Below are 21,701 nucleotides of genomic sequence, written 5' to 3'. Positions count from 1 at the left end.
TGTGCCACCACGCCCGGCAGATCCCTGACTCTTAACAGAGCACATTGCTTTAAGAAATTGTCCGGTTATGAGAATGTCTCTATATGGTCATTTTAAGTTTCTTAAATTCCTTCTACTCCATAAGCCCAACAGTAACTATACTCTCTGGCCACTCTTCAGAGAGCGGCAGAAACTACTTTAGAACTAGGAACGAAAATGAGTAAAGGGTAACAGTTATTCACAGGACAAGACTTCACAGGTACAAAATGTATCCAACAAGTCTACTCATGCAAAGGCTGACCTGTTTGCTTCCATCTGCTAGTCTTTCCTCCACTTCCTTATTCCCTCCCATCTTTCTTTTCTCAGCTCCAATATTGGCTTCAAATAGACCTTTCTCTCTAGCTGCAACCCCGCCTTCCCTGCGGCTCCCTTGTCTGTGTTCTCTTTGGTCTCACTGTCCGCCACCAGCAGAGGCAGCCTCTGTCTTCTGCGTGTTCAAGGGGTCCCACGCCTGCCTTCTGGAATGAGCTTCCCAAGTCACTGAGCAGAGAATCAGGAGCTCTTGCGTATTCTGGCGTAGATACCTGGGAAGCAGCTCCCCAGAAAGCGGCATGGCAGCCTCGCCATGACTGCACAGTGTTCCGCCCCACTTCAGAAAACCTGCCTGAAATTCAAGGGTAGAGCTAGAATGACAGTTTCAAGTTTGGGGTGCTCTCTTATATAAGCAACCAGTTCCCTTTGTTACTAATTGATACCATAACAAGTCACACCAGAGTTTGATGAGATTGTAAGGAAAGTACCAAACACGAACCATTTACTTCTTTGACTTGTTTTTCTCTTCTTAGCTAAAATATGTTTCTTCCCTTCCTATATAAATCTTGAAAAAATATATATATAACTTAAATACCAGTCATAATCTTACCACTTAGATGTTATTACTCTTATTATTTAGGTATACACTTTTAGGCTTTTAAAAAAATTAAACATGCTTTTAATTTTACTTTTGAGGTGAGGTGTTGCTAAGTTCTTCAGGTTGGCCTTGAACTGGCAATCCTCCTGCCTCAGCTTACCAAGTAGCGGGGATTGCAGGTGTGTGTCCCCTCGCAGTGCTACTTCCAGGCTTTTAAAATTATATTATAATACTATATTTTATAATATATAAAATTGCATAGTGCTCAACTTAATGGGTATATTGTCACTTTACCAGCAACCAGTTGATGTGTTTTTCGGTTGTTTCCAATCTTTTCCAATTACAAACCATCTTGCATTTTGATCATGTCATTTCCTGTAATGGAAATTTGGATTGTAAATTCATATGTTTTGCAGTTAACAAGCAAATGAGTACACCTAAGTAGCTTCTGAGTGGATATAAAAGGAAATATGGCCCACTAGAGGTCTCTTTCAGGGTCCCTTCAGACTTGACTTTCATGTCTCTAGAAATCCACCTTATTATGTGTACTTTAATGCACCCTATTCCTTGGGATTCAAATCTAGTATCAGGGCGGAATTCTTGCAGTTCTGCTCGCTAACCAAGTACAATCCCTGAATGCAACTTGAATGGAAACCTGTTCTGTGCACTTTTCCTCACGGTGAAGGGAGCTTCTGCCGTGACACAGAGACGACTGCTGGTCACGTGTATCTTGACTGCCTGTCAGTGTGCTCCCTGGCGCTCAGGAGGAATTTCAGTTCCAGAGATACACGAGGACGTGTGGTTGTAACGTAAGAACTGACCTGTCTTCTCATCCACTGTCAGGTGAATATTCTTACTGAAATTCTCAAAATCCTTCTCATCCTAACTCAGGCAAACTCAGCGTTCCCACTGTAATGGCCTCTGCACAGCTGCCCTTCCCCGTACCTCCCATTTATCCAGGCAACTGGGCAGAGTAACAACTTTGCTGCCGAAGCCCCTCTAAATCCACTGCTCTTCCAAAGATCAGGCTCGATGTGTCGTTTGTGGGAGGTGATACATTCTTTAGCTTCCTTGAAATTAACATTGAAGAGTATATATTTGGAAAGGGCTTGCGTAATCCATCCAATTAATAGGGAATTTCAGTAGTATATATGAAAATAATCAGAAAGTAACACTTCCAGACCTTAAATAGATACGATTTACTTTCTCCCAGCTATCTTTCTCAAAGGAAAATATGACAGTTTAATATTTATATTTATACGACTCATAAATGACAGAGTAGAGTCAAGCATAAAACCGAGGTTTTCCCCCTGGAGACCGGTGCTTTGAGTGAGCTGACAACTTTCAGCGTGATGGAAGAGTGTTGAGCGGCCGAGGGATAAGATCCAAGCGCGAGGAATTCTGTCTTATCTGGATTCAATTTTGAAACTTTTGGCGATTTCCCCACAGTAAGTCAGTCAGCCAAATAAACAGATCCACCGTAAAGAGCGTGTATAAGATTGCGTGAAGCAAAGCAAATTATCTGCATGTCATCTGTGTGTACGTGGCCGGGCAGAGCGCGTCTCCCACAGCCGTGTGCATGCTAATGCGCACGTCTCCACCGGATTCAGATCTAAGCCGTGAGGGACCCTGTGACGCAAGGGACGGAATCTGATGACAAGTCCTATCTGAAAGAAACTGGAGTTAAGTAAGAAACAAAACCAACAAATAACGCCAAATAGACCAGTGTAGGGTAGAAATGAATTTTAATAAATTTACTGTGGGAAGGCAGCAGCTGCCCAGCCAAAAGGCGTAGGAGAAGCAATTCTATAAAGAGCCAGAGTGTCAGCAAGAAGCCGGAGCATTTCTAACTCTAAGAAGTGCAATTTATGTGCCATGAAAGGACAAAAATCCTGACTGAAATTCATTCTAGATCTGATGACAGTTAAGATATTCCTAGGCCTGATCACCAGTTACTTTCTTCCATTGCTCTTAGTTAAATTTAAAAAGTAAGGTGATGTAAGTTAATCATATTGTCCTTTGTGAGCAGGACTTTGTCTTTTTAAGGAAGAGTTACAATTGTAGATTCTAAACATGATGGCAATTTAGTAGAAGTCAGAGATTAACTACGAGGGTTAAACTAAAGCAACAATACTGAAAGCGGCCTTTCCCAGTGAGGAAGGCCAAGGATTAGGGACGGGAAGTGGCTGGCTAAAGCTTCAGGATAATATCATTTAAATCCTCAACAGAAAGCAAATTAAACTGCAAGAAATCTTGATTGTGAGATTTATATGGACTAAAGGATACAAAATAGATTTAAAACTTCTAAGAATTCATACGTGTTGAGAATCAAAAAATCCCATCAGAGTAAATATTGAAATCTCTTAGAATAAGCAATTTCAGAGACTTTAGGGTGACAGATCCAAAACTAATTGAAAGAATTCCAGAAAAGAGGATCAGACTATCATATCAGGCAGAGAGACAAGCAAAGGTGCAAAGGACAGAAATTTAAAGGCACCACATGGCGTTTGACTGTATACCGTGTATTGTTCTTTCTTATAATTTATACTAAATTCTGTATTCAGATGAAAACAATTATTAATAACCTGTATCTTTTTGCATCAGGACTAAAACAGATTCATCTACTAGTCTGTATTTTTTACCTACACTTCTTAAGAAAAAAACACATTAGCTGCGTGCATCTTTCTTTGCTTTTTTTATTCCCGTACAGGATGTCGGGTATTACATATCTTTACCATCCAACCTTTTCTGATACCTCAGTACAAGCAGAGTACAAAATATCATAAGTATTGCAAATAATGGTCATTATTTTAAAGGCATAGAATTAGAGCGACAGAAGACTGGATTTTTTAAATGGATGTCTAGTACATAGGACCTAATCATCACCATCTGACATTTGTAGGTAGGATATATTTGGTGACCAAAATACTTGACAGATTTTCTTTTAAGTGTGAAATAAAAGCCTGGTGTTCAAAAGAGCCACGAGGACTAATGGAAATCTGACTGATTTTTTTAGAGGGGAACAAAAGAGATCTGTGAAGCTGTCACCTTTACCAGCACTTCAAGGGACACAGAAAAAACCAGAACACTCTCAGGACAAGTTTCAGGGCAAGCTAAACACATCACCTCAGGTTGTCTGAATTTCCATCAATGTTAAAAGTCCCCTATAAGGAAGGGTTGATCGTGCCATTGCCGTCCTGTGCAGGAATTGAGACACTTTTAGTTAACAGGACTCAGGAGAGTACACAATTGCCTGCAGTTAATTAGCTCCTAGTAGCTCGAATAGGTACATCCATTCTGTAGCATTCTGAGAAAGGATACAGAAAGAGATTTCAAAACACAAATGGTTTGAAGATACTCGTCCCTTCATCCACTCAATTCCATCAAAAAGAAAACACTGAGGGAAGTCTGCAAAACGCATGGGAGGGCTGTGCGATGCTCAGCATGACCTCATGCACTTTTCTAATTTGGACTCTTCTCTGAAACTGTGCAGCTTAATCTCGGGCAAACTAATGTAGAACTATGAGTGCACAGATGGGCCTGCACGGAGTCCTTGGGGAAGAGAAATGCAGTTTTGGGTGGCATTTAAATTCCAAGAGGAAGCCCCTTACGAGAAGCTGATGTATTATGTACGGTTTGTAAAAACTGCCAAATGGGGTTAAATGTCAGAGCACGTGTGTGCGCAGAGGCACAGACATTGCAACACCTACAGATCGATCAGCCAATTCCTTTCACTCAGTGAAAGAAGTAACAGAAAATGTGGGCAACTGGCATCCCGCACACATACTGTCACCCACACTGCCTACAGCGACAGGAGCAGAACCCGCCATCCCGCAGCAACCTCTTTCATGTTTAAGTGCAGACCACAGAGTGAGCGGAAGTCCAGGTGAGCAACTGCAGCTACGTACCAAGGTACCAGGCCCAGTCAGTTCAGCAGAGGCAGTAAGGAGCAGTAGCTACAGGTCCTAAGGATATCATTGTCTGAAGCCATGTTCTCCCGGAGCTCATTAGACATTCCATTCATAATGGCATAATGGGAAGAACGTGATCAGAGTTTGTTTCGAGAAAATTAAAAACTAAACTCTCTAGGGCTGTCTTTCATACAATATTTATTGTTGATGAAGTCTCTGTTTTATTTTCATTGTATTCTGCGCGGTTATAGCTTCCTAATATGAGTTCTCCAAGCCCCTGGGGTATTTTTGTTGATTAGGGTGACATCTACTGGTGGAAATAGTGATCTTCTCAAATAGTCTTGTAAGAATCACACCAAACAAGTTTGATTTGGACATAAAGAAAGCTCTTTTACCTCTTCAGCTAATATAATACTTAACAACACCTTAGAGGAGATGCATAAGATTTCTTTATAAAGAACCTAGAATTGGTTAATTTTGCACCATTTCTCCTTGTGATTATAGTCTTTTTCACAAGAATAGCTACTTTCTGAGAAATGTTCTGTCTTCGGTTCAGTCATTGTCATACGAATGTGCTATCATTCAATCCTAATACCTAAGATGTTTTTTCTTGCTTCCATGACATTTGTGTAACAGTGACAAAGGCTAAAGCAGGAAAAGGAAATGATACCAGTTCCACTGAATTTTTATCATTTTAAATTCTCATTTCGTACTCCTTTCATGGTTTCTTTCCTCTTAAAAAGTAAGGACTGAAGGAAGGAAAAGAAATGGAAAAATACCAGGTTTAGGAAACCACACCTCTGCTGTGCATCTTTTTAATGGTTCGCCTTCAGGTTTAAGGCACGGAGAGAAATCGCTGCTGGAGACACCAAAGCCAAGGAAGTGCGAGTCGGGTCCACTCACAAACCTACAGCAGGAACAATGCTTTGCGAAAGTCGAGGTGTGATGCAGGCTGTGAGTGACATCCTACCGCAGAGTGAATGACTGAATACAGTGTACCTTGTACACAACCCAGTGCTAAAACTACAAGGGCCTCTTATTGTACCTTCCTCAGACCCATTGCTTCCAGTCTTCTCTAATACATAAAATTTTAAAACATTAAAAGTTCCAGACTTTCAATTATATTGTCTTTTTTTTCCTTTTATCATTCCAGAACATTTTTTGTAGTTCTTATAAACTGGAGGTGAAAAGCTGGATTAGCAGCGAAGTCTTAAAAATTTTTTGTTCAATAAAACATGATTTGAAAGAGTAAATTTAATATAACCTTAAAGATAAGTGATAAAATGTATGTTGAATATATATTGCACCCCTTGAGCTAATTTAAATAAGTTATAAATAGGGACTTTTCTTTTAAAAAGTCAATAAAACTTCCTAAACGTTTTATTTCATGGGAATGTGCTCCCATAGGCTTTTCCTTGCATTGCCATGTGGCCATGTGTTGGAATATAGTTTCTGTGCATTTCTTTAACACTTCTTTCAAATACAGAAGATCACTAGATGAATTAATATGTAAACAAAGCAATTTTTCTTAAGAGTATAAAATCTGCCTATACAGATGTTATTGTAAGAAAATAAATATTATCCAGAGTAAAAGATGTGCTACCTTAAAATTGATTTGCAAAAGCAGAAACAGATGCACAACTTACTTGCTCATCAAATCTCACCTTCAGTACTTCTCTTGTTAATAACTATACCATGTGCCAAAGAGGTAATATTTCCTAAAACATATTTAACAACCGAAATTTCTTTTTTATAGTATTTCAGGAAAAGAGGAGAAGCCCCATTGTTCCCACGCAATTAATATTATTTGTAACTGGAAGATTTTCTATGTTCGATAATTAAATGAGGAGTGAGAAATTATTTTGTTCAATTGTAGAAGTTACTTTGATTTCTTGTAAAAATGTTGTTAGACTATAATTATGGCACAGAAGTGTGAAACCAGGATGGATGCACGGTGTTTACTGTGATGATGCTAAACCAGGGTAGAACAGCACATCAGTATTCAAAATCACAGAGCACGTAGGCACGTTGTACTGCGCGGCTCCTACCGGCACACGGTGCGGGCTGACGAAGGGCTGCTTGGAGATCTCTCTGAGGTTGTGAGTCTCCATCTCGATTCAGTTTTTTGGACAAGATAAAAATCCTTATTTACAGATATTCTCTTTCTTCTCCATCCCAATTCAGTTTGAGACTAACCTGCAGTTTCTTTGGGTTCTGGGAAGCATAACTCAGTAGGCAACTTTGCGGATTCTCGCAGTCCCAGCCCCGGGAGGTTCGTTTCACGGTGTAGCAAGTAACGCCCTCACGTTTTCAGTGTTGTGTTTTGGTGAATTTCCAGTGCTTTTTATTCCCACACTATGGCTATGAGATAACTGCTGTTGACTAATCAAACATATCACTCAATCACTGTCAAAGGTTATTTGGCTAAATAAACATAAAGTAATGTTAAAATAAGAGTATTAAGAAAATTTAGATATATTTAGAATGGTGAAAAATTTCAAGTATATAACTGTGTTTTATCAATGAGGAAACTCCTTCCATTTTGCTGTTTGCATCATCTCTGAAGAGATTTTCATTATTATTTTTTCTGGGGGATCAGACAATACCATTACGTAAAATTGGAGACTTCACTTTTAAAGCTGTAAGTTGCCTTTTCTTTCTACAAGCTGTAAAACTTTAATATCAGTGTACAGCACTTGAAAATGATATTCACTGGCTTAGAGTACACTCCTTAGCAGATGATGAGTGGTTTTTTGTTTTAAAAATCTTTTTTGTTAGTACATGTTAGTGATATATATTGAACACATACCTGTGGGGAGTTGGTACACACATATAATTGCATTTTTTATCCTTTTCATTCCACTTCTCTTCTCCTCCCTCCCTGCTTGCATCCCAATCATTTCTTCCCTTTGAAAGTACCATTTACACAAGTATGCACTGGTTAATTAGAGAATATTAGGTCCTCAGCTTATGCAGTTAATCTAAAGTTACACTATACAGCATCAGAAAAAGTGTAACATTTATCAAGATAATATCATGTAAATACTACTATAAAATCTAGAAAGCATCCAGTTCTTTTTGTTTTATTTTGTTTTGTTTTGGTTTTTTTTTTGCTGTACAGGGGATCAAACTCAGGACCTTGTGCTTGCCAGGCAGGAGCTTGTACCACTGAGTTATATCCTCAGCCCCTAGCATTCAGTTTTATCATGGCAGAATCAGATGCTTGAAATCTAAATTTTTGCTTGTTTGAAAATTTGTAGGAGAAACTTTCGTGAAGTTCTAATGCTTTATTTTCAAACAAATATGTTTCAAATATTTGTCCAATTTTTAATTTTGTGTATCAGTCATTCCTTCAAGGAAAAATGATACTACCTCAGAAATGTTGCTAATTCAGCTTGAATCTCAATCACTGAGAGCTTATTTCAATACAACACGTGTAGTACAACTGAAGGAGTTAAATAAGAAAAAAAGATTTCTACACCTCTCAGTGTTGATGTCTATGTTCTACACGCATGCAGGAAAATAAGTATGTGTTCAACTTTTTTAAAATAAATCAATCTAATTTTGCTTTTGGTTTTATATCTTTACAAGACAATTACAAAGATAAAATTTGCAAAAGCACACCCTTTAATGTATTACTCTATTAATCAATAATTACCATTCTACAGAACAAAAAGGCAATCAAGTACATATTGCTTTTTTGTTTTGTTTCATTTTTGCAAATTTGTGGCTGATTCTTTGGAGTATTTTTTATTTATAAAATTTTGTGTTTTTCAGGATGCATTGTTTGTTTTAAACGTTACTGAGTACCCACCATCCATAGTCTTTTCCCAGTGTACAAGTGCATGTGTATTCTAGTGTCAGATCGGGCCGCTTTCAGTCTCATAAAATGAGTAAATGGAGAGGTAGATAAATAGATACAAGCTAATAAGCATAAAAATATAAGCTTCTAATTATATCTGTACATTTTGAAATCTTACTGAAAATCTTACACTAGTTTCAATTTTCCACACCAAATTTAAAATTTTTGTATATATAAATTATATATTTATATATGATATATTATTTATAATTATTTATTTATGGTGTACTAATTATATATTTATTTTTTAGATAAAGGAGATATATTTATATATTTATATAGATATATTTATATAGATATATAGATATATTAGATATATATTTATATAGATATATAGATATAAATATATAGATATATTTATATCTCCTTTATAGATATATAAATATAAATATAACTCCTTTATCTCAGTACTTTCCTTATCTGGAGGTAGGAAGAGGAAGTCTATCTGTGCATGCCAACAGTTATCCTTTTATTTCATTATTTATTTTTAATTTTTTATGTCAAATAATTTACTTGAACATGAAACTAAGATATACCAAAACAATGCTCATTAAAATAATAAAATGGTGCTTTTTGACACAGTGTGTCATCGGAAAAGGTCCTCACCTTCTTCAATCACTAAGGACAATCCAAAGGCTATAAAGCATTTCTGTTGTAATACTACAAAATTAGTGACCATTATTTCTCAAAGGTTTGCACAGCATTTTGACCACATAGTATTCGATTGCGTTATCCTGAATACATCACTGTCCACTGGAAAAACATTCTGCTAGGCATTTTCGTATCACACAGGACAAAATGTCTGCCTTGTTAATGAAGGCAGGATTAATATACCATTCTAATTTTCAGGAGCAAAGATGGATAGTATTGTGGTACCTTTTTCATTAGTAACAGTTGCTTAGGTAATACTTTTCCGGCAGGCGAAAAGTAGCATCATATGCTGGAATAAGCCTAATAAGCTTCGATGAGGGAGATCAGCGTTCTCATTTCCCCTCATCCATCCTGGGGAATTCAGTGTGCCCACCAGTACATGAGAAGGTGCTCTGGTATGCGTGCGCAAAACGTGTGCAGTGGGTTAAGGTTTCCCTGAATCACACAGACAAAAGCAAAAATCTATAAATCAATTCCATCAAAGAATTCAGTTTCTGAACTTTGTCACTAACATCACTGCTGTCTTCTTATTAAAGAGTTAAGATTTTAAAGGTAGCTATAGAAAGACCAGCAGGAAGCACGTATTAAAATTTTAAAACAAGAGAATTGTGAATCGTTTTAGAAAGAGAACACTTCTAATGCTTCCCCTGCCTTATCAAATAAAAATGGTACGATGAAACTGAATGCTCCCATTCTGTTTTCAGTGAAATGAGACTTGGCATTACTTTATTACTATACTGTCACTGCGACTTAGTGACTGGGGTATAAGATATGCATAAAAAATGCGAAAAAACTGAAGCATCGGGATTTAATGTACTGGACACATCATTGGAATCAAAGAGAAAATTAAAAATTTAAAATAGGGGAAAGCTGAGAAAGGTCTAAAGAAAATATATATATATATAGTTTTTGAGCAAAACACGCCAGAGAAAGCAACAGAGGAATAATAGCAGAACTAAAAAATTCACTCAAGTAAGAAAAGACCCGAGTGAAGAAAGACAAGAACCAAGACAGAAATATTAATCAGGGCCAGAGGAGGCCTCTCAAGCAGATTGCTACAGGAAAGAGGCCGCGCAGAGCCCAGAGGGCCGTGGGCCTGGGGGATGCCCAGAGAAAAAGGAACAAGAAAGTAGAAAACTAGGAGGGGAAAACGGAGTGAGGCTCACAAAAAAGAAAGACTGAGAACAGATGACAGGGAGGTGGTTCAGAATAAATGAGAGGGAGAAACAAAGCAAAAGGTGAGGAGAAAAAAAATCTGCAACTTGCATTTATTTCCCTTGTTAAACAAAAGAGCTCATTTGTATGTGTGCATGCTTTCTGTCACAGGGAGGCAAAAGTTCTGGTTTCTGTAAAACTGTTCAGAAGTCTGCTCTGAGTTCAGGTTTGGGAATATAAAATTTTGGGCCTTCTACGGCTTTACTACATCATTTCATATAGTTCAGCTGACACATTCACGGCTGGCTTTGTGAAGGTATTTAAAATGATGATTTTCGTTAAACACTTTAGGAAAACATAATATTGAGGTAACTGCAGGTGGTATTTTGGTTGTGGCTTCATTTAATTCCATTTTATAAGGAATTGGTCCTTTCAAATGTTAAAATAACATTTTTAGAATTATGCATTTTAAGGAAATATCAGTAAGTAAGCAAGTCCTATATTTGCATTTTGGTTTTGAAAAGCCTCTCCAAAGTATTGAACAAACTAAAATTATACTTTACCAGTAATTTGCCATTTAGAGTTGAAGTAAAAGTCAAACAATTTAAATATATACTGTATATTTACATGCATAAATGTATAGTCACATGTACATTATGTGTATCCATATAGCATAAGAGCAGATGTATCACACACAGACTCAGTATACGCCGTTGTTACCTTTTTGCTTTTTAGAAAAGTTTGAAAGTTACTGTTTGTCTATATAATTATTCAAATCTACTTTTTGTGATGAAGATTAAAGCTTCCTTTCTGAAATTATGAAAATGCATATTTGAAACAATTGCACAATTCAGTTATATCCTTACATAGAAACAGGAACGGAATAATAAGGTGGGTGTATTTGTAGTTGTAGCAAAAATATTGGCAGAAAAATCATATTTAGCCCAGAATAGTGTTTTGCTTGTAGTAGAAAAAATGTCATAAGGGAGTATCTAAAAGAAATCTTTTGGTTGATAATTCTGTGTGCTATATACCTATATCTACATATACATACATATTTAAAGATGCTCATCATTTTATTCAGGCTTTTCATTATACATTATCCAAATTATTACTGCAGTCTTTAAAATGATTTCTCATTCACTCATTTCTCCAACTTCATCCTTCACTTTAAGCTGTACAAACTACTCTGAAAGCTTCAGAGACCTCTTCACGACTTAAAATCCTTCCTGGCTGCCTCCCGCACATATGTCTGAAGGGCTTATTTGTTTACTTATTCTGTGGTTGAAGCTGACTGACCTTCCTTTCAGTATCATGTGCCGGAAAGCACAGCCACACGCTGAGGCCGTGTTCTGCTGACCGCCTCTTCGTAACGCGCCCTGCTTCTTCCCCTGCCTAACGTTACCTCACTGCACCCCGCAATTCTTGCTTGCCGACCACTTTCACACTTTACTCAGCATTCAACTCTAGCCTTCTCAGATTCCCAGAAGCCGGGCACCAAGACACAAAATAAATATCTACTACACAGACTTCAGCCTTTTACATATTACATAGAAACTGCGTTCTCCATGAGCGTGTCTATGTCTTCGATTTCTTAACAACCCCCATGTCTAGAGCATTACCTCCTAAACTACGGTTGCCACACTATTAATTGAATATAAAGTAGGTGTTCAATTAATTATTGAAGTGATTAATAAGGAACTGAAATAGAACACATGCAATGCAGTCTTTCAGCAAGCCAATCAAGGAGAGGGTGGACAAAGAACTGTCTTCACATAAATTAATATTACAAATAATAGAGTATTATTCTGATGATAACTTCAAAGATTATATGAAGTTTAATTATTATTGAAGTGATATTCTTCTGCTATTCTAGGAAGACCCTCACAGGTATCCAGTGGTCATAATAAGATAAATAATCAACTGACTTTCCAATTCACAAGTCAGAGTACTGTTTTTAGTGCCTGATACTACAATGATGTGGACAAACTAAAGTCCCATCAGACAGAAGTTGTCTGTGTCTTGTGGGGGTATCTTTTATTAGAGGACTTAAGGACAATTTTAAGTATTTAAGGAAGTTCAGTCGCAGGAAGAGAAGCTTCTTAAAGTACATCAGTAATTTATATATGGATCTGTCTCTTCATAAGGCAGAAGAAGGATGAATGAATATTACCATAGGTTAAATCTCCCAAGCAAATTAAAGAGGAAAAAATAACTGCCATGCATTGATATTCCAGGAATTTTTACCTACCTGATATCATTTAATCTTTAAGCTGCCCTGAAAGCAAATTAGTATCTTCTTCAGAGGAAAATAAGGTTTGATGAGATTATCTTAAAAGGAAGTATTCATTGGGTTACGCTATCTGCTATCGGGAATTTTGAATTGCAAGCAGTGGAAGATCTATTATGGGAAAATGAATGGCTGCTCTGCCACGAACAGGAAGAAAAAGCAGCTGCTTCTTTTAGAAATATTCTAATGCAAGCAGGATTGTTCGCCAACTATAGCTATGCCACCACCGATGCCGGACACACAGAGGAAAAGATATTAACAGACATCCAAATATTTTAAATGAAATGTTAAACTGGAGTGCTCTTATGAGGGTCTTAAATGTTGGAAGCAAGAGTCCAGCACCCAGAAAGAGCAGGGGATGGGGGATATGTAAGTGAGCTGAGCATCGAGGGCTGATCCGATCGTTCAGGGCTATGTGAAAACCTGGGAGACTTTAATCACTATTTGTTAAATGGATACTGAAAAAACAAAAAGCTAGAAGACTACTTGTTAAACAGAGATAAAAAAAAAAATCAAGCATTATGGAAAAGCTGAAAGAACCATGTAAGCTCCTAACGTTCTTTAGGTATCCAGTCCTTTCACTTGAAAGCCAAAATCTTTTAATATAGTAAATGATTAACCTGAAGATAAGTAGCTACAAAATGATAATGTTTACGTCTGTATCTGTGTCTCAAACTGCCTTAGGAGAGTCATTTGAGAATGAAGACACAGAAGAAATAAAAGAATTCACTATTAAAGGGTAGGATTCTTTGTATGATCATTTCAAAAACATGCTGAAAAGGAGAACAAAGGTACTATTTTTCAGGTACTATACGTGGGTTTAAGCATTTGGTTCTATAACCAGGTGAATTAGCAGGTATCAATGTTTTTTAAGAGTTTTCTTTTTTATTTTAAAGAGAATTTTAAGAAGAACAATAACAAAATGCCAACAACATAGACACAAACAGAACAAAGCAAAACCAAGAAGAATGATACAGGGTTTCAGAACAAAATGATAGGGATTAACAGTGATTATTATGTCACATATTTTTGGTTAATTGAAAGGAACAGCTAGTGCTTTATTTATCTATTTATTTTGACCACTTTTGCATGCTTATCTGGTAATCCGGTGACCTGAGCAACTAATTTGAAGACAACAATATGCAACATAACAACCGTTGTTGAATTCCTACCATCTTGTTTGCTGAAACTGTATTGTTTATAATTGTTTTGTTTTTATTTTTTATTCTCTTTACTGGTTTGATTAATCTTGCATTCTTACATCTGGTAATCTAATAGTTTTCAACATGCAGAATAGGAGGAAGGCAAAGCACAATGCAAGCATTGGAGATTTATGATAACTCTTGACACGATATTCCCTAAATAAAAGTATCCAAGAAAATGGCTTCAATTAAATATATACATATGGGCTGGAGATGTAGCTCAGCAGTGCAGTGCCTGCCTGGCAAGTGCAAAGTCCTGAGTTTGATTCCTTTTACCAAAAAAAGAAAATAGTAAAAAATAAATATATACATACATTATATGTATATATAATGCATAATATTATTGTAACATGATTATAATATATATTACATATTATATATGTATATATTTATATACATATATATGTATAGACATGAAGTTGCTTCTTCTAAATTAATACTTCCCCATAAAAATCAATAACATTCCAAAGAAATAAGGCCAGCATACTCATAATGATAAAACTACAATCAAAATATACAAAGACCAAAATAAAAGATAGGAGGAAGTAGGGAGACGTATATTTTCCAAATGGGAATGGGATCGTGTGGTGAAGGGCAGAGGAGAGGAAAAGTGGGTAAAAAGAATCAAAGTATTAACATGTATTAACTCCCCACAAGGAATGAAAAATTATTATATAATGCAAATATGTACTCATAAAACTGAAAAGGAAAAATTATACATAAAAGTATAGCTTCTTAAGGTATGAAAACTGAGTTTGGAAATTATACACATTTACTGAACTTGAAATATAAAACCTTTAATGAAATTCTAAGCTATTAAATTTGGTACCATACTGACTGTAACTCTTCCATCTCCCTAATTTCAGGTTACACACATTGAATAAAATAAAGGAGGGATGAGGAATCAGAGCAAACTCATCAGATTCATTAATAATTTATTGGTGATATTTTAAGTCATTAGAAACAGTAGTCTGTAATGTGCATCTTAACTGTATCGGGCATGAAGGACTTTGTGATCAAAACTTCATATATGGAAATGCAAAGAGAGATCACATAAGTTTATAGTGGAGAAAATCATCACTCACCGGCTTCTGACTCTTTGTCCTATGTAAAAACCTATTCTTTTTCACTTCTGCCTTCTAAATCAATGGAAATTAATTTTCAAGTGCATCCAGGTACAGAAAGACTGCTATTAGTGATCCACGCACGGCGCGCGCTTTGTGTAAACACAGAAACATTCTACAAGTCTAACGTAATTCAATGCTCGTTTGGCAACTACATAAATTGGCCTTGATTTGAACTGCATTCTGGGTAGCGCCTACGGTCACCGTAAAGGAATGAGAGCACTCCATGCCTCGGCATCGCCTTCAAGTTACCACTGAAGAATAGATCTGGTCCACGGGAGGACGCAGTAGTCGAGCTCTGTCATAGGGTCGGGGAAAGCTTCTGTTTCTAAAAGTATTGTCACTGTCTACTGAAACCTTCGCTATAGTTATATCTGAGCACTAATACAAAAACTCTTGAATAAAATAACCTAAAACTTCATAGACTTTCATATCAAGTTTATCAAAACTACTTCTATCAGTAGCAAGCAGAAAAGTAGAAAAACAGATTCCTGGTAATTTCTATGTTTGAGATAACATGATTCTCTTCAGGGTAAAAAAAAAAAAAAATCATTTCATGTGACATTATTTAGACCCAAATTATTTAAGCAGAAACAGACCTGAAATACTTTAAGTGGGAAGGAATTCAAAATGGCACCTCAAAGATAAGTACTGAGACTGCTTGTGTCTCCTGCGACAGTGAACCCCTCCAGGCCGTATCTGCATTACATTAAGGTCTAATAAGCCCTCAGTTCTCTTACTTCTTTTTCTGATTTACCATTTGTTTCTTAAAACTGGAGAGAATAGTTGGACATGAGCCCTTTCACCATTTACTAATAAAGGACACTTACTTTGAAATATCTAATTAATTATCTGTCCTACCCAAACACACATATTCATATTACAGGAGAAATTCAATGTTATACCAGCCCACAAAATCAAAAGATGTTCAGATGTTGGTAGAAGATAAAAATGAAGGATTCCATTCAAAGGCCCTGAAAAATTGGCCCAACATTAGTGCAAGTGGAAACTGAGTGATCCTTTTTGAGATTAATCATACAAAACCTCTCCTCAGCAGCTGCCTCTTTCTCATTCTGTGACACATAAGCCCACAGTGTAACACTGCCCTCTGCTTCACGGCAACCAAACTATTCCCATTCATTTGTGCACCGTGATTCTTAGGCCGACAAATAGAAACTGAGATTATGTCAGGTTGAGTAACTAAGTTTCATCTCCATTAAAATAATCTTCAGAGTTTCCTTTTCCGGTAAAATTTCCTGTATTTTTTATCCAGAAAGAGAAAAGTCTCATATATTAGATAGGCTAAAGTAGCACTGTTTAAGAGCAGAAGGCATTTCAACATCTAGAAAAGGCTATGCTCGCTTCACTCTGTAAGAGTAAGCAAAGAAATAATATTTTATATTTTAGTGGTTATCAATACTGTGCGCTTCATTTGTGTAATTATTCTTTTTCATCCAAAACCTAATAGATTCTCTCAGAATAATCCATAATTAGAAATAGTTTGAGATGGGGGCAAAACTCCATCTATCGTCCTGACCCTAACATTAGATGTACCAGAAATCTACAAGGTCATAAATGCAGTTTTTTCTACTCCCTTCAATTTCACCCCAGACTTAGTATTTTCCTCATATTAAGAAAAATTCAGAAAATTCTTATAAGCACAGATAATTAGCTACAATATCCATTACTAACTGTCCCTTAGTTACAGAGTTGTATTTAAATCTATTCCAAAGTCTCACATTCCAATATCTTGTGAATAAAATAATTTACTTATGTATTTACTTTTATTTGGCAAAAATTTTCTATATTTAATGCTCTGTATGTTTGGAAATATGAACATATCATTGACTGGCTAAATAGAGTTGAAATACATGTATTTCTTCCCATATTTTATCATTTCTCTGTGAAAAAACTTAAAATCTATTATTAGTGATTTTTCAAAAATACAACACATTGTTACTAACTATAATCAACACATTATATAATAGATCACTTGAATTCATTCCTCATATCTAACTGAAATTTTACATTCTTTGATCAATATCTCTCCCTAACCGCCCTAGCTCCCGGTAACCACCACTCTATTCTCTGACTTCATGAGCTCCACTTTTTCAGACTGCACGTGTAAGAGAGGTCATGTGGTGTTTGCCTTGTGTCACTCCGCATAAGATCTTCCGGGCTCATCCTAGAGGGCTCCTATTGTTGCAACTCATAGTAGTTTCTTCTTTCAACTAAAACACTACTCTATTGTGTACATACATCCCACGTTCTTCACCATTCTTATGGACACTTAGGTTGATTCCGTGTCTTGTTTGTAACAATGCAATGACCATGAAAACACAGATTACTTTTGATGTGCTGATTTCATCTTCTTTGGATGTATACCCAGAAGTGGGGCTACTGGCTCATACGACAACTTTGCTTTTAATTTTTGAGTCCTTTCAACAATATGCAAAGGGACCCTTTCCTTCAAATCCTGGAGCAACTTATTGATCCCCATCCATTGATTGATTTCATAGCGTTATGGACTGTGCTGCTCTGTCTGTTGTTCTTACTCCCTCGTTGAACATATATTTATTATCTATTGTAAAAGGTGCCAAAAATAGAGAAAGGAACAGCACAGATTCCAAACCAGAAGAGATTTTGGGCAATGAAAGCCACTAACCATATGTGACTATTTGAATTTAAATCATTTATTTAAATAACATTAAAATTCAGTTCCTCTGTTGTAGGAGTTACATTTCAGCTACTGCAGAGCTGCGTTAGTACAGATTATAGAACATTTTCATCGTCATAGAAACATTTATTGAGAAACTCTGGTCTAGAGAGGGAAATAATCATACAAGTAAACAATGAAAGTGAGCCCTTCAAACGCTGTTCTACGGATAGCGTCTAAATGTGAGGGGAGACAGTGCAGATTCCAAACAGCTCACTTTGTGGTCTCTTGCTAAAAGCAGCTGGGCAGTACTAAGTTCAGAAATCCCCATATCCTACGTAGCACCACACTTGCAAAGTTAATATGCACATCTGAAGATGGAGTACCCATCTACTACAAAGAACCCTGGGTTCATGACAGAAATTATAAGAGGTGAAAATTATCTCCATAAGTTTAGATCACTTTCACCTGGAAACATGGAAACAGAATCCTGAAATTTTTATAAATCTTACTATTTCTTTAATCAAAAGTTCTTTATGATGGGTGACCAAAAGTGAAGAACTAGAATACAAATTTGGAAATGGTGGTAGATAGAACATGGCATTCTGACTATAAGAGTCTAAATTTCAATTCAAGTTTGGGCATTTATTAGATACAGCTTTCATTTCGCCCAATAGCAAATCTAGATAATTCATCTTCCTCTCCTTGAATCTATCACAGCAGTTCTGAGTTAGCTGTCAGAACCCAAATCAAACAGGTGACAAATAAATGAAGTGAGGCCCATAGAAGATAAACAGAAGAGTAGATGTGACCATTGTGCATAGCACCTGACACTAGGATATAGTGCAGCAGGTACGTGGCATGGGATCTATGGCAAGCCAGAGGGAGCATACTCATTTTTAAATGAGAGCACATTTGCAATGTGTGACGTTTACAACCTGATCCCTTCTTTGTGAAGAAAAACATCTTATGTTGTCAGAGTTTCTGAACTGGGGCGGGGGGGATTTGACATGAAATGTGCAAAACTTTGAAGCAAACCAAAGTATTCCTAAAAATTATCCAAGGGAATTTTTAAAGAACCTTCAAATCTGCTAAGAGAGATTGAGGTCCCAATCTGTCAATATGCAGGTTTATGTCTAGAATTACAGATTATAATTTACAAACCAGCCTCATCAGTTTTGCAGCCAATTTTTGCTAAAAATAAAATAAGCAGCTAATTTAAGTATTAAGATTCACTTATAAAACCCACCAAATTTCCAATCCAGAACATTTTATGTCACTGAAAGCAGGGCTGGTGACCTTAAAGTAAACTTGGGGAGAGTCTGCTTGGTCTTTTTCTTGGGAGAACACTGAGCAAGAAGCAAACCATTGTTGACGTACTCTGGAAGGGAGACTCCTATGCAGCGATGACCGCTGCTCCACCAGGGTGAGGCACTGCACAGGGCTTCCTTATCCCCAGGTTCACAGCCAGCTCCTCCGTAAAGACACACTATTCAGTAACACTAGCAGGGTGTTCTTTCCATAAATAACTCTATGTACACATGCCTCTTCGCTAAACAGGTTTAATTCTTTTCTCTTAGTAACATTTAATGTTCATCTTAAGGATGTTTAATAAGCATAAGAACAATATTAACCTGGCACTTAATAGGTATAGCTAACATTTTCACAAAACATAGAGGACTTCACTTAAATAATTAGATTAAATTGGGAATCAAAATGATTCTTTACATTTAAAAACTCCTCAAGGAAAACATCTCAGTAGTCTCCAAATCTTTTATTACAAGGCAGATTGTAATATTTAACTTTATAAAGGGCACTATATTTTACTATGTTAGTTAACATTTTAATTGATTTATTTTGTTCTAGTTCATGTATAAGGCCAATACAATGTTTCAAGGTTTAGAATATTCTATTTTTATTTTCTGTTGCCATTACTTGTCTCCTATTGTTAACATTTATCATTTTCATAATTACGATTTCCTTAATAAAAGGGACCATAGTATGTTGATTTCACAGCTATTTCCCCCCCCCCTCAGGAAACATACATATAAAAAAGAGAAAGGTTAAAATGATTTAATCTTCTCAGACTCCCAGAAAAGATAACTTGGTATGTTTTCATATTTCTAACAGGGTGGTGTTAGAGAAGCAAAGATGACTGGAAAATTCTGAACAGTTCCTTTGCATGCACAGTAGGATAGCGCTTTATATGCAGACTCTCACCCACTGAATTCTAATCAGAAAGATCGGTCTCATCTCAGCACGCTAGAGGAGAAATAGGGCAGGAACGTGCTGGTCCCGTGATAAGTACGTCGCAAGTTAGATTTGTTCGCTGGTCGGTCAAGGAAAGGGAGAGACAAAGAAAGCGAAGGGAGAGAGAAGAGGGGGCGTTCCCCGAGCTAATTTTTTTGTTATCATTCAGCTGATATTATGCTCCCTTATCCTCTCTAACAGAGATTGGAAGAGAAACTGAGACTGGGAATTATTATAACGCATATAAAGCAGCTTTCGCCGAGGGAAACGACCCTTGGAAGATCACGGAGAGAATCAGAGAGAGCCGTAGAGGGAGGAGGGCAAGTGGAGACAAGTTGCAGTCACAGTCGCCAAGGTAGAAGAGACATCATGACGTCCCCGCGATCAGTATGTTATGTGGTATGTTCACAGGTGCAAGGTTTTAAGCGATAGTTTGGTTTATATTTCAATTTTGATTTCACATTGCCAATAATTATGAATATGTGTGTTTTAAAGTGTGCGTAAACACCCAAATTTAACGTCACTAGCAAAAACATCTACGCATTTTAAGGGGGAAGTCTTCCTTTTTGTATCTTTCAGATACGGACCAAATTGATGTGGAGGAGCACAAAACCGCCGGACTAGGTTACTACGTGTCTTCCCCGGCTGGCGTCGCATGATATGCCTAGTCGTCAGGCGCATCCGAGGGAATTATATCTGCCAGAGTCACAGTTTTTATTCTCCACATTGATTGCTTACACAACAGGTAGCATTTATGAACAAAAGCACAAAAAATCTTCTGTCAATATGAGAATCTTGCTAATCAGATTTTTAGGACTAGGTCTCTTCACAGCAAGAATACCCTCACAGAATCTCTCATTAAATTAGAAATTACTAACCAAATAAAATATTTACTACATGGGTGGGGCTTCAGTGATATTGACTGAAGAAGAAAGAATTTATAGAGGTTCGTAAAACGCAGTTGTCCATATGTAAAGGTAGAATGTGGACAGAAAAGCCCCACCCAAAGAAAAGCTAGTCAAAACAATAATGGCTTACTTGACGCCTACTTCACCTTATACACCTGTTATTTTGCCTCTCTGTCATCATTTTCCCTAGACCTCTACAATTTCCTCCAGTCTTGGGAAGGGATTTAACCACACTATCATATCTATTTTAAAAACATAACAACTTTCTCCTTATGAATTTTTCATTGTGCATTTGCAAAATCAATATCAGTAGTTCATGCATCTGATAGAATCATAAACCAACTTCAAATGAAGAAGGAAACGGTATGAACTATTTATTTCTCTAAATTCTATTCTTTGGATGTATCTGTCAGCTCTGCTTGGACTGGACAGAATAGGATCCTTTTGGATTTTTTTCTCTCTTTGCACAGGAATGAAATAGAGATGATTTCAAGTCCATGCCAAATGATGAACTATTTTCAGGAATTTGCACTGACCCTAACAGTTTTACATTTTGTATTTGTCAACATAATAACTACAATGCGTCTCAAGTGTAATTGCTATTCAAGTCCTACACAATCTTATGAGATTGTTATAGAATCCATATTCCTATTTTTAGATGCTATCTCTATCCAAATTCCCAAAACTAGTAGATTCATAAATTAAATCACTACTTTAGATTCCTCATAAATTATTAGTCTTATTTTAAGAGACAATACAATTCACAGGTCATTGTACACAAATATTAGCTCTGGAGAGCATAC

General features: G+C 36.6%; 1 long non-coding RNA gene across 1 annotated transcript; it reads left to right on the top strand.

Moving 5' to 3' along the window:
• The first annotated feature begins 4,675 nt into the window (after positions 1-4,675).
• On the top strand, positions 4,676-21,148 carry LOC106149366. Its single transcript, XR_001235504.1, has 3 exons — positions 4,676-4,775; positions 20,192-20,389; positions 20,570-21,148. It is a non-coding gene; the product is annotated as an uncharacterized LOC106149366 (long non-coding RNA).
• The last annotated feature ends 553 nt before the right edge of the window (positions 21,149-21,701 follow it).

The sequence above is a fragment of the Chinchilla lanigera genome, unplaced genomic scaffold (assembly GCF_000276665.1).
Source record: "Chinchilla lanigera isolate Chin_1 unplaced genomic scaffold, ChiLan1.0 scaffold00043, whole genome shotgun sequence".
Taxonomy (NCBI): domain Eukaryota; kingdom Metazoa; phylum Chordata; class Mammalia; order Rodentia; family Chinchillidae; genus Chinchilla; species Chinchilla lanigera.
This window is presented reverse-complemented; position numbering and strand designations above follow the sequence as displayed.